Below are 12,531 nucleotides of genomic sequence, written 5' to 3'. Positions count from 1 at the left end.
CAGACACAGTCTCCTTCCTACACATCACTCTCCGTTACTTAACCCTGCATTGTTATTTTTATCTGTATTTTCTTTTTGAGAAGGAGTCTCGCTCTGTTGCCCAGGCTGGAGTGAAGTGGCGTGAACTTCCTGGGTCCAAGCAATTCTCCTGCCTCAGCCTCCCCAGTAGCTGGGGCTCCAGGCGTGTACCACCATGCACAGCTAATTTTTGTATTTTTAGTAGAGATGGGGTTTTGTCATGTTGGTCAGGCTTGTCTTGAACTCCCGACCTCAAATGATCCACCTGCCTTGGCCTCCCAAAGTGCTGGGATTACAGGTGTGAGCCACTGCACCCAGCCTTCTGCATTGTTGATTAATTGATTTATATGTCTATGACCCACCCCACCCCTGAGGCCCCAACTTTAGAAAAAGATCCTAGAGGGAGCATAGCATGGTGTTTGGCTGTCGAGACCTTCTTTCCACAACAGTCCATGCCAGCACACCCTGGGGATTCCATAAACACCTGTGCTCCTAAACCGTTTGTTAAATCTCTGTACATACCTAGGGCAGGACCAGGTCCTTGCCCTGAAGGAACCCATTATTTAATAACAATCTATAGATTCTGGAGCTGCTGGTGGCAGGGATGCTTTCTCACAGGTCCCATGGGCTTCAGGGCCGGAAGATTTTCAAGATTAGGAGATGAATGTGTTTCGAAAGACGGTACAGAGTTAGCCTTGACTGCAAATTGGACATTTTATTGCATTTGTCTGATGGATAATCACAGATAAAGACTTTGATCTTTATCTCCCTGGCAGCAATAAGAAAAAGGCAGGAACTCTGTGTACTATCTTTTATTTCTTTTCTCTGCAGTTCTGGGAAAATCGAGCCTATTAAAATGCTCAGAAGAATCTCTCCTTGTGCTCCTAAATGTTGCTGGGCGTTAACGGCTCAGTGGGTCCTTTTCCCAACAATACCATGATAAGGAGACAGGGGAGGGACTATGAAGCTCTTCTCTCTCAGCAGAAGGACTAATGAATGGGGAAGAGCGAGAATGTTGAAAGGAAAGAAAAGGAAGACTAGAAGATTAAATGCTGAGTGTCCTGGAAAAGATCAAAGGGAAGAATTACAACAGCTGTGTAGCATGGCTGTCCCAATGAATGCAAGAGATCAGATTGGGCCTTTATTCTTTAGACACGAGATGCTGACTGTCTGTGGCCTGGGTTGGCAACACCAGGACCTTTTACTCTTCAGAAAGGTTCTCCTTTCATGATCAAACCAAGTGAAACATTCCACAATGAAACTTGAGAACTGACTCAACAAAAAAAGGCATATGGAGAAGCTGAAATGGAATTCAGGGAGTGTGGTAGTACAAGATGAATACATCTTCCCTCCCACGATGTATTTAACTGACTCCACTGGCTACTGAATCACCATGTTTATTGATCATGTTTATCAAGGGCAGAAAGTAACTTTCACTATAAAATGAAGAGTGTATTAGCTCTTATTTATCCTTACTAAGGAGTTGGCCAAACACCAGGTCCTTCAAGGCTTGAGATGAAGTCTGGTGCACTAGAGCGGATATGTGCAGTTGGTACACATGTGCATTGAGGTGCAAGTACACAAGACCCATCCCTCCTAAGCGGGTGGGCTGTGCTGCAGAGCCACAGTGTCTAACCCTGTTTGAACAAAGAGACTTAAATTTAGACATTATTTACCACCATATCCAAAGAGGATTACATGCAGAATCATTTCATTGTCATGTTAACTTGTGGGATACTTTATATGATTAGTTTTAAGTCTAATACTTTTAAGTCTTTTTTCCTGTGTCATTATTTCCCCATTTATATGTATATAATATACATATTATACTTTAAGTTCTGGGGTACATGTGCAGAACGTGCAGGTTTGTTACATAGGTATACACATGCCATGGTGGTTTGCTACATCCATCACCCTGTCATCTGTATTAGGTATTTCTCCTAATGCTATCCCTTTCCTATCCTGCCTCTCCCTGCTAACCCTCCCCTAGCCCCCCACCCACTGACAGGCCCCAGTGTGTGATGTTCCCCTCCCTGTGTCCATGTGTGCTCATTTTTCAATACCCACTTATGAGTGAGAAGATGTGGTGTTCGGTTTTCTGTTCTTGTGTCTTAATGTAACCATAACATTGTAACTAGCCCAGACCTCACTTGACTTTTGAAGTGCCCTGTGTGTACGTGTGTATGCACGTGCAAGCATGTGTGTGTGCGTGCTCACATGCATGTTGAACACAGCAGTGGAAGGGTCTTAAAGTGAAAGGAATTCTATGTTGAAAATTAAGTTACATAGAATGTAGTAAGAATTGCCAGTTTCACTCACCAGCCCTTTATTTATTTTTCAATAGCAGCACAAATCCCATAGCAATTAATTCTGTACCTAGCCGCCAGAACCACAGATACACCCAATGCAATGTGTAGCAGTAGTTAAAACTTCTGGAAAGAAAACAAACTTTTAAGGTTGCCTGGTAATCAGGTCCCTCCTCTAACATGATTTTGAATGACACATGTAAAAGATTGACCTCTAGTGGTTACATGCCAAACCTACAGTGTTTAATTAAGAACCAGATCTTAATGGGCGGGGGTGGGACTCTATTCAAGCAGTTATAGAAAGCAGCATGAGGCGTCCTAATAGAGAACACACACCCACCCAACTTTCTCTCATATAATGTGGCAATTATACTGGGAGACATCAAAGTTCCCATATCTCATAGAAGCCTAGAATTAGATCAGGGGCTTGTAGTTTCTTTCTCAATGTAACACTATACACAGTATTACTTTCAGTTGCTCATACTTCTGCTTAACAATTCCCAGTTACTAGACACATTGTACTGGTAATTTATCTTAGTTTTATTTTCTTCCTGCATAGTAATAAACTCTCTTTTTCTTTGAGGAATAATTTTCTCATATCCCTAGTTTAGGGAAAGGGAGTGGGAGATAGAGCATATTATTCTACATCTCAATTTAGAAGTGAAATGTGGAAAATCTCTTCCTCTTCCCTTGCAGCTAGGAGCGAAGCTCATGAACTAAGAGTGAGTAGTCATCTTCCTCCCCAAGAACTCAAAGCTGGAATGAGGTGGTTGGTGATTGATAGTGGCAGTTAGGTGCATGCCCAAAGGAAGTATCTAGAAGTAGAGGCAATCTCTAGCAAGTTTTGCATTGATTATGTCCAATGCATCCAGCATACTATGCATCATTTTCAAGCCAGAGTATTCATCCAGAACTGTATTATTTCTTTCTTCTACCTCTTTTTAAAGCCTGGTCTTTCAGACTCCAAACATTCTATAGTACCCTAGTAATTTTATTGCTTAAACAACCAAAGTTGTTTTCTCTTGCTCGCAACCAAGAATTCGAATAGACCAGTCTATGTCATAATTGGTATATACCTCCTTATTATAGACACTCTCATCAGACCTGATGCTGCCTTCTTCTGCAGTGTGATATTCCTTTGGTATAAGTTGAAAGTCTTAATGTGTTCATATTATTTTTCAAAGCCTTGGTGTCTGTGTGCTAACAGTTCTACACAGAAAGAAAATCATTTATTAAAATTTAAATAACTAGAAGACAATTGCTTAGCTATTTTAATTAATTTGGGGTAGGGCGTCCTGTTATTGTTTTTAAACCCCCACTTTGAGGTGAGATAAGCAAAGGAAACAAAAATGTGCACATTGGGAAATGGGATGAAAATAATAACCTGAGACCTCTGTGAGTGGGATGTATTTCCTGCATAGACTTCTGTGCCGGTATATTTCTCATATAGACTTCTATACAGGTATATTTCCCTCTCATATAGACTTCTATACAGTTATATTTCCCTCTCATATAGACTTCTATGCAGGTATATTTCTCTCTCGTATAGACTTCTATACAGATATATTTCTCTCTCATATAGACTTCTATACAGGTATATTTATTTCTCACATAGACTTCTATACAGGTATATTTCTCATACAGACTTCTATGTAACTATACTTCTCATATAGACTTCTATGCAGGCATATTTCTCATATAGACTTTTATACAGGTATATTTCTTACATAGACTTATATACAGCTATATTTCTCATCTAGACTTCCATACCAGTATATTTCTCATATAGACTTCTATACAGGTATATTTCTCATATAGACTTCTATGCAGGTATATTTCTCATACATATTTCTATATAGGTATATTTCCCATACAGAATTCTAACTTTAACCATAAACTCCTTAGGATTTCAGGATTATAAAAATATAAAAGAAGACAGTTTTTCTTGTAATGTCTTATGAAAATCTGTTGACCCTATGGTGCCTCCTAGAACCATGGGAAAAGGCAACATAATGGCCTTAGTCCAGTTCAAAGGTCTGAGGTGTCTCATTACTCCTTCCATGAAGGCAATTTTTCTGTAATCTTTCAGTTCTCTAACCAGCCACCTTCATCTACGTCCCACTCACTCTTATCACCATAGCATCCCATATCTCACATTAACAGGAAAGAGAGAAGAGAGATTTTGTCTTTTTTCCTATTAATATTGTCCTCCAGTAGTTCTAGGACTTTCTTGTGTACACTAGAACCTTTAAACCTTTCAAATTCATCTGGCTTTATATACTAGCATCCCCATATGAAAATAAGACTGGACCACTGTGATATAAATCCTCCACAGCAAATGGAGTACAAATTATGCACAGCATAATGTTAGATTTTGTGGGAAAGAAGATCTAAAGATTGCCCTGGAAACATATAAAGTTAGAAGTGACATATACCCAGAAAAGTTTCCAGCCAGGAGAAAGGCAGGCTCTTACCAGTTAACAATTCTTAGTCATATAAGTTGGATAATCAGCACAGCTCATTCCAATTCAATTTGATTTCTCTTTTAAACCTGAATGAAATAGTGAATATTTCCATCCAGAGTGATGCATATTTAATTCTTTAATTCTCATTGTACAAAAAGAATATTTACTTTGAAAATCAACAATATTTAGTAGGTCAAAGGATACAAAGTTGTAGACATATGGGATAAACAAGTCTAGAGAGCTAAATGTAAAACATGTGGACTATAGTTAATACAATTGTTTTGTGTTGGAGGTTTTTGTCAAATAAGTAGATTTTAGCCATTCTTATCACAAAAAGGAACTATATGAGATTATAGGTATATTAATTTGCCTTAATGTTATAACTATTTTTCTACCTATATATATCCCATAACACATACTATACACCTCAAATGGACGCAGTAAATTTTACTTAAAAAAAAAAAAAGAAAATCAACAATATCCAGAACTGTCAGTGTAAAACTCTATTTTGTTCACAATAGTATACTTACTTACTGTCCACTCCCCCAGCAAAATAAACTTGAACAAAGTAGATTTTATGATGTTTTACAGCAAAGACAGGGTTTAAGATGCTTCTGTTAGCCAGAAAACAAGTGTAAGCATAAAGGGCTTTGCCTGATTCTTCAGCTCACCAGTGTTTCCATGTGTTCCCTCTTCTGTTCTGCAGAACTGAACAGCTTCTGAACGTCTCCCTTTGAATAGGCAGCATATTAATTGCTTTACAAAGACAGTGTTCCAACCTGTCCAACATAGTAAAACTCCATCTCTACTAAAGATACAAAAATTAGCTGGGTGTAGCGGGATGTGCCTGTAGTCCCAGCTACTTGGGAGGCTGAGGCAGGAGAATCACTTGAACCTAGGAGGCAGAGGTGGCAGTGAGCTGAGACTGTGCCATTGCACTCCAGCCTGAGAGCGTGACTCCATCTCAAAAAACAACAACAACAACAAAAAACAATGTTTATTGGAGATAACCACAGATCTTCTGTAAACCTGTCACATATTTTAGCAAAGCCTTTAGAAGCAGTCAATTGTCCTACTGAACAAATATGACCAACTTTTTTGTAGCTGGATCTTACTACACATGCATCAGAAACACAAAATAGTATGTCATCATGAACATTTGTAGAAGTTAGGATCAATTAGAGTTGTTTGGGGAAAAAATGGCCAAGAAACTCAAGTGACCTTACAATCAGGAAAAAAAACACTGGGAATATTGATAGCAAGAAATCAGAGTATCAACCCACAAAAAGCAAGAGGGAGTCAGAATATATATAAATGCACCCTTAGTTCCTGGACCATATTCCTCTAGAGCAGTGTTCCAACACACACATAAACAAATACCCACAAGTAATACCCTCATGTTGGGTAATCATGACACAGTAGACACACACACACACACACACACACACACACACACACACCATACCCTTAAATCAGGTTATGTCCTGACATTTCCCTACTTTTGTTATTATGATGGAATAATTTACACATAGCAAAGTACACAGATTTTCGGTGTACTGTTGGATCAGTTTTAACACACATTTTAAAGTTTCTCCTGACTCTCAGGCACTTCTTTGTAGGCAGTGAGATTGTTAGCATAAGTAAAACAAATCCTCTGATTTCAAGAAACTTACATTCTAGCAGAGCATGCAGATGGTAAATTTATAAATATATAGGAAAACAGACTATAAGTCAGGGTGAAAAAGGGAAGGATGTATTATTCACAAATGGAGGTAATGGAACTTCTCCTCAACAAGATGACATTTCAGCAGATCTGAGAGGGGTGAGGGATTGAGCCATCCAATTCTCTAAAGAGGGCAAACACAGGCAGAAGAGAATGTATCCACTAATGTTACCATCACCCAAACAAGATACAGAACATTCCCAACACTCCAAAAGATTTCTGTACCCTTTTCAGTCAGCCCTCTCCTCTACCCCGATAACTACTATTCTGATTTCTTCTATCATAGATTAGTTATGCCTATTTATGAACTGCATATAAATAGAATCATACATTATACACTCATTTGCATTACCCAATGCATTTTACTAAATTCATTTTATAGCTCCCTCGCGGGTTGCAACCCAGTTTGAAAAACAAATTGATTTAACGGATACCATACATCAGATTGACTTGGTGGGCTTTAAAAAATTGCAAATTATCAGCCCCCCACAGAGATTCTGATTAAAATGTAGATTACTGGACCCACTCCAGATCAATAAACATACATCCTCATGTGGTGCTGCAGGTTGTTCCAAAACTACACTCCAATATGGTTTACAGCTGAGTTTCTCAATCACTCTAAACAATGCTTTCACCATGTCCCCACCTCTATCCCAGCTGAGAAAATACAATGACTCCTTGTTTACTGCCCACTGAATCAAGCCAAGTGCCCCTGTCAGACATGTGAAGGCTTCCATCAAAGAGCTTTGCTTTCCTGGCTGAAACACCTTCCTGTTACTCAGCAACAGCAATGAGAACCCCGCCTGTTTAGTGACCTCCTCCTGCCCAGTCGTCCCTCCACTGCAGAATTGAATTCTGCATTCAAGAACCTATCAATGCTTGTTAAGTTGAATGACAGCCTCAGATTTGTATTCCCTGGAAACCGTGTTGGTCATGGGTGGATCTGTGAATAATAGCTAAGTCTGTAAGGCATCACAGGTTCATGCAGAGGTAGATCAATCGACTCGTGTTGTTAAGTCTCCTCCATGAAATTGTGATCTGTGCTATTTCTCTTTTAAAGGGAGCATTCTTTGGCTCTACCACCTTGTTAGAACATTGGTACTATGTGGTCTCCTGGGTATATCTGGGAACAGATTGGCCTCATTTCTCCTTATGCTTTCTCACTCTGCAAATAGGAGGAAAAAAAGACTGAGTTATGGTTGAAACAAAAGTTACAGAAATACATCACAAAGGGCAGGAAATAAGGGGTAGAATAAAGAGAGGAGGATGGTAAATTAAACAAAACTTTCAATTTCTAATCTCTGTTTTACTCGCTTCTCTCTGACCCATAAAAAACACTGTACAAATGCATAGTTACCTTGGTTCAATACCCTTTCTGTGTTATATTTATTAATTTCTTTATTCTTTTATTTAACATACATTTTTAAGTTTCCCTTGGCTCTCGGGTACTTTTGTAGGCACTGAGATTGTTAGCCATAAGAAAAACAAAGCCCCTGCCTTCAAGGAACTTGCATTCTAGCGGAACATGTAGGTAGTAAATCCCACTGCCCTGTTGCAAGTTACCAATACGGTTTACTTGGCTTTGTGTAATAGCTGCCCCAATTCCTTCTTTCCCCGTTAGTCTATTTCAACACAGTAGTAAGAGTAAATCTATGAAAACGTAAAATATGTTACATGTGTCTCAGCTCAAAACCCTGTTTTAACGGACTCAGAATAAATGCCAAAGTTCTTACAACGGCCCAAAGGTCCCTTCGTATTCTACTTCCACAATCCTCTTCTGACCGGCCTCACAACAGCTTCCTTGCTATTGCCCAAACACAGGAAGAAGACGTCCACCTTGGGGCCTCTGCAGTTCTCTTCTGCCTGCATTTGCCCTCTTCAGAGAGTTGGATGGCTTAATCTCTCATCCCTCTCCGATATATTGAAATGCCGCCTTATTGAGAAGTTCCATTGCCTCCATTTGTGAATAATGCACGCTTCCCTTTTCACCCTTATTTAGAGTTTGCTGTAAACTCTCTGAAGAGGGCAAATGCAGGCAGAAGAGAACTGCAGAGGCCCCAAGGTGGACGTCTTCTTCCTGTGTTTGGGCAATAGCAAGGAAGCTGTTGTGAGGCCGGTCAGAAGAGGATTGTGGAAGTAGAATACGAAGGGACATTTGGGCCGTTGTAAGAACTTTCGCATTTATTCTGAGTCCGTTAAAACAGGGTTTTGAGCTGAGACACATGTAACATATTTTACGTTTTCATAGATTTACTCTTACTACTGTGTTGAAATAGACTTAACAGGCAGAAAGAAGGAATGGGGCAGCTATTACACAAAGCCAAGTAAACCGTATTGGTAACTTGCAACAGGGCAGTGGGATTAAAAATAGTAGGATTATGATTATATTCTGATGGTGGCAATGACAAGATTTGTTGAAGTGTGGTGTATAAGAAAAAGAAGATATCCCAGGATACTCCCAAGGCTTTTAGCCTGAACAACATGAGATATGAGGTTACCATTTACTGACACTATAGAAGGATTAAATTGGAAGAGGGTCTGGGAAGTCATTTTTAAACACATTTACCTTTTAGGTATCCAAACAATGATGTCCAGAAGACAGCATATGTAAAACTGCAGCGTTCACGTGACATGTTTAGTCAGAAATATAGAGCTTGAATGTCCATTCATGGATAGCATATATATGTACAGGAATTTTTTTTATAGATGGCATATATATATATATATATAGGATTTGTCAATTTATAGACAACATATCTCTCTCTATATATGTCATCTATAAATTGACAAATCCAATACATATATGCCATCTACAGATCCATATGAATGTGAATCTCCATGAGATTGGATGGTTGTGCAAGGAGAAGGAACAATGTCTAAGCGCTGAGCTCTGAGCTATTTCCAATACATGGCTGTCAGAGAGAAGTAGAGAAACAAAGAAGACAGAAAAGAAATGTTCAGGTATACAAAAGGAAAACCTTTTGGAAGAGGAAGTCGGATCCTGGAAGCCGAGTGAAAAGAGGATTTTAACAAGGCGTGTGTGATCAAACAACGATGTCAAATGCTCCTGATGGGTTAAGCAAGATGAGGTCGAGAATTAATTACTTAATTTCAGAACATGGAATTCATTAGTCATTTTGACAAGAGCACATTCAGTGGAATTAGAAGGGATGAAATCCTCATAGAAATGGGTTGAACACTGACGTGAAGGAGAAAAATTAGAGACAGGTTTTCTGTCTGAGAGTTAGAAACAACTCTCTCAAGGAGATTTGCTATAAAGTAGGTAGAGAAATGATAAGTAATTGAGCTATATGAACAGATACACACACATATCTCTTATCTTAAATAAACATACAGTACATTTGTGAGCTCAGGAAATAATCCAGTTGAGAAAGGAAAGAGCTGAAGATGCACGAGAGAAGTGAGGGAGTGAAACTTATCCCTGAAGTGATGTATTTAAGTAGGTGACAGACAGTGAAATCTGGAGCCCAGGGGAGGTGCTGGTCTTGGAAGCATGGATAACTCACCTATCGGACCAGGGGGGAAAGGGGAATGCATGGACACTGATGTTGCACATGAGGTCAGGGGAGCTGGCAGAAGTTTTCTTCTCGTTGCTACTGTTTTTTCCGTGAAATAGAAACTAAGGTCATCAGCTAAAACTGAAGATGCAGAAGGAGGTATCGAAGGAGCATAAGAATAAATACATCCTCTCGAAGAATTAGACTGTGAAAGGATTAGGGAAATGCAGTAGGATTTCTAGGTGTCACTGAGGGCCCACAGGAGGGTAGAGTCATCAGGGTAAAATATGAGTCAGAACTTCATCTGAGTTCATCTTTATTAGCCCTATCTTGCAGATGAAACAGACCCACCACGTGATACAATTGTCAGAGGTCACATAACAAGTATCAGAGATAGTCCCGGTCCTAGTTCACTGTTTCCACGTACATGCCCTCGTGTTTTGCCCTCAGTGCCATGTGTTTTGATTTGCTCCTCTTAGGAGATCTAAAACCCCTCCTGGACAGTGGTGTGTCTCCTATGCTACCTGAGACTTTCACAGGGCCTTATACTGTAGAGGATATAAACTTACTTAATTCCATCATTGACGTCTTTAGCAAGTGTTTATTTTCTGAGAATCAGAATTGTGACAGATGGTAAAGCATACCAGGTCTTATTCCCTTGGGGAATGCTCTAAAGTGACTATTCCCTAATTAGGGAAAAGAAAATCTACATAAGCAAAAAACAACAACAACGGCATGAGTGATCACCCCTCCCTCACCTCTAAGATTTTGTTCCCAGGAGGCAGAGGACTTGGTAAAATGAGAGGCCTCTTTGTTTTAGATAACAATAGCTGTGGAATATTATTTTATCAAACTTGTAATCATAAAACATTATAGCTGGGAGGGACTTTTTGATTGCCTTATGTAGAAAAGAAGTCCAAAAATCTTAGCAATGTGCTTGTCATTGATAGAAAACAGCATTGGAACCTATGATGACCAATTTTGCCTTACAAAATCAGAGGGATGGACCAGAAACTAAAGATGTTCTCCCTCTGTGCCTCTAGGTAGCCTGACTGCTTTGCTCTCTCCCTCTCAGGCTTGGGCTTGAAGGAGTGAATTAAGATGATGCATTTTTTTCTCTCTTTTTTTGCTTTCTTTTTTCTTATTTATAAAAATGTGTGAGGTACATGAGAAACTTTTAAATATATATAATTTGTACATAATGTATAGTACTCAAGCCAGAGTATAAATGTCCATCACCTGAGTACATTTTATAAACTATAGTCATCCTACTCTGCTGTCAAACATTGAACTTATTCCTTCTATCTTACTATGTGTTTGTACCCTTGAACCTTCTTCTCTTCATACTCCCCTCTTTTCTTCACTTACTCTTCCCAGTTTGTTATCAGTTTTTCCAATCTATACCTCAATGCGTTTAAAGTTTCAAAATTCCCACATATAAGTGAGAACATATAATATTAGTCTTTTTGTGCCTGTCTTATTTCACTTAAGATAATGACCTCTAGTTCTATCCATATTGCTGCTAATGAAAGCATTTCATTCTTTTTGTGGCTGAGTAGTATTCCACTGCATATATGTAGCACATTTCCTTTGTCCATTCATCCATTGGTAGACACTTAGGTTGATTCCATATCTTTGTATCATGAGCAGTGCTTCAATACACATGTAAATTCAGGTATCCCTTTGATATATTGATTTATTTTCCTTTGGGTGGATACCCAGAAGGATGAAATGGTAGTTCCATTTTTATTTTTTGGGAGAAATTTCTATACTATTTTCCATAGTGGTTGTACTAGTTTACATTTCCACCAACAGTGTATAAGAGTTCTCTTTTCTTTACATATTCACCAACATCTGTTATTTTTGTCTTTTTAATAATAGCCATTCTGACTGGAGAAAGATGATACCTCATTGCGGTTTTGATTTGCATTACCTTGATGATTAGCAGTGCTTAGCATTTTAAAAATATACTTGTAGGGCATTTGTGTGTCTTCTTTTTAGAAATGTATAATCATGTTTTTTGTCCACTTTTTGATGAGATCTTTTTTTTAAATTCCTGTTTTCCTTTTGAGTTTCTGTAAATTCTGGATATTAGTTTCCCTGTTGGATAAATATTTGCAAATATTTTCTCTCATTCGCTAGCTTGTCAGTTCATTCTGTTGATTATTTCTTTTGCTGTGCAGAAGCTTTCTCATTTAATTAAGTTTGATTTGCCTATTTCTGTTTTTGCTGCCTGCACTTTTGTAGTCATATTCACAATTTTTTTGCTTAGACCAATGTCCAGAAGAGTTTTCCCTAGATTTTCTTTTAGTATTTTTATAGTTTCAGGTCTTACCTTTAAACCTTTTAATTCTTTAAGAGTTGATTTTTGTACATAGTGAGAGATGGAGGTACAGTTTCATTCTTCTGCCTGAGGCAATCCAATTTTTCCAGCCCAATGTGGTGCATTTCTGAGCTCTCACAAGAGGAAACATTTAATTTTGTCACACCAAATTGCAAAA

The sequence above is a fragment of the Saimiri boliviensis genome, chromosome 12 (genome assembly GCF_048565385.1).
Source record: "Saimiri boliviensis isolate mSaiBol1 chromosome 12, mSaiBol1.pri, whole genome shotgun sequence".
In the NCBI taxonomy this organism is placed as follows: domain Eukaryota; kingdom Metazoa; phylum Chordata; class Mammalia; order Primates; family Cebidae; genus Saimiri; species Saimiri boliviensis.
The sequence above is the reverse complement of the archived record's forward strand: the minus strand, read 5'-3'. Positions refer to the sequence as shown.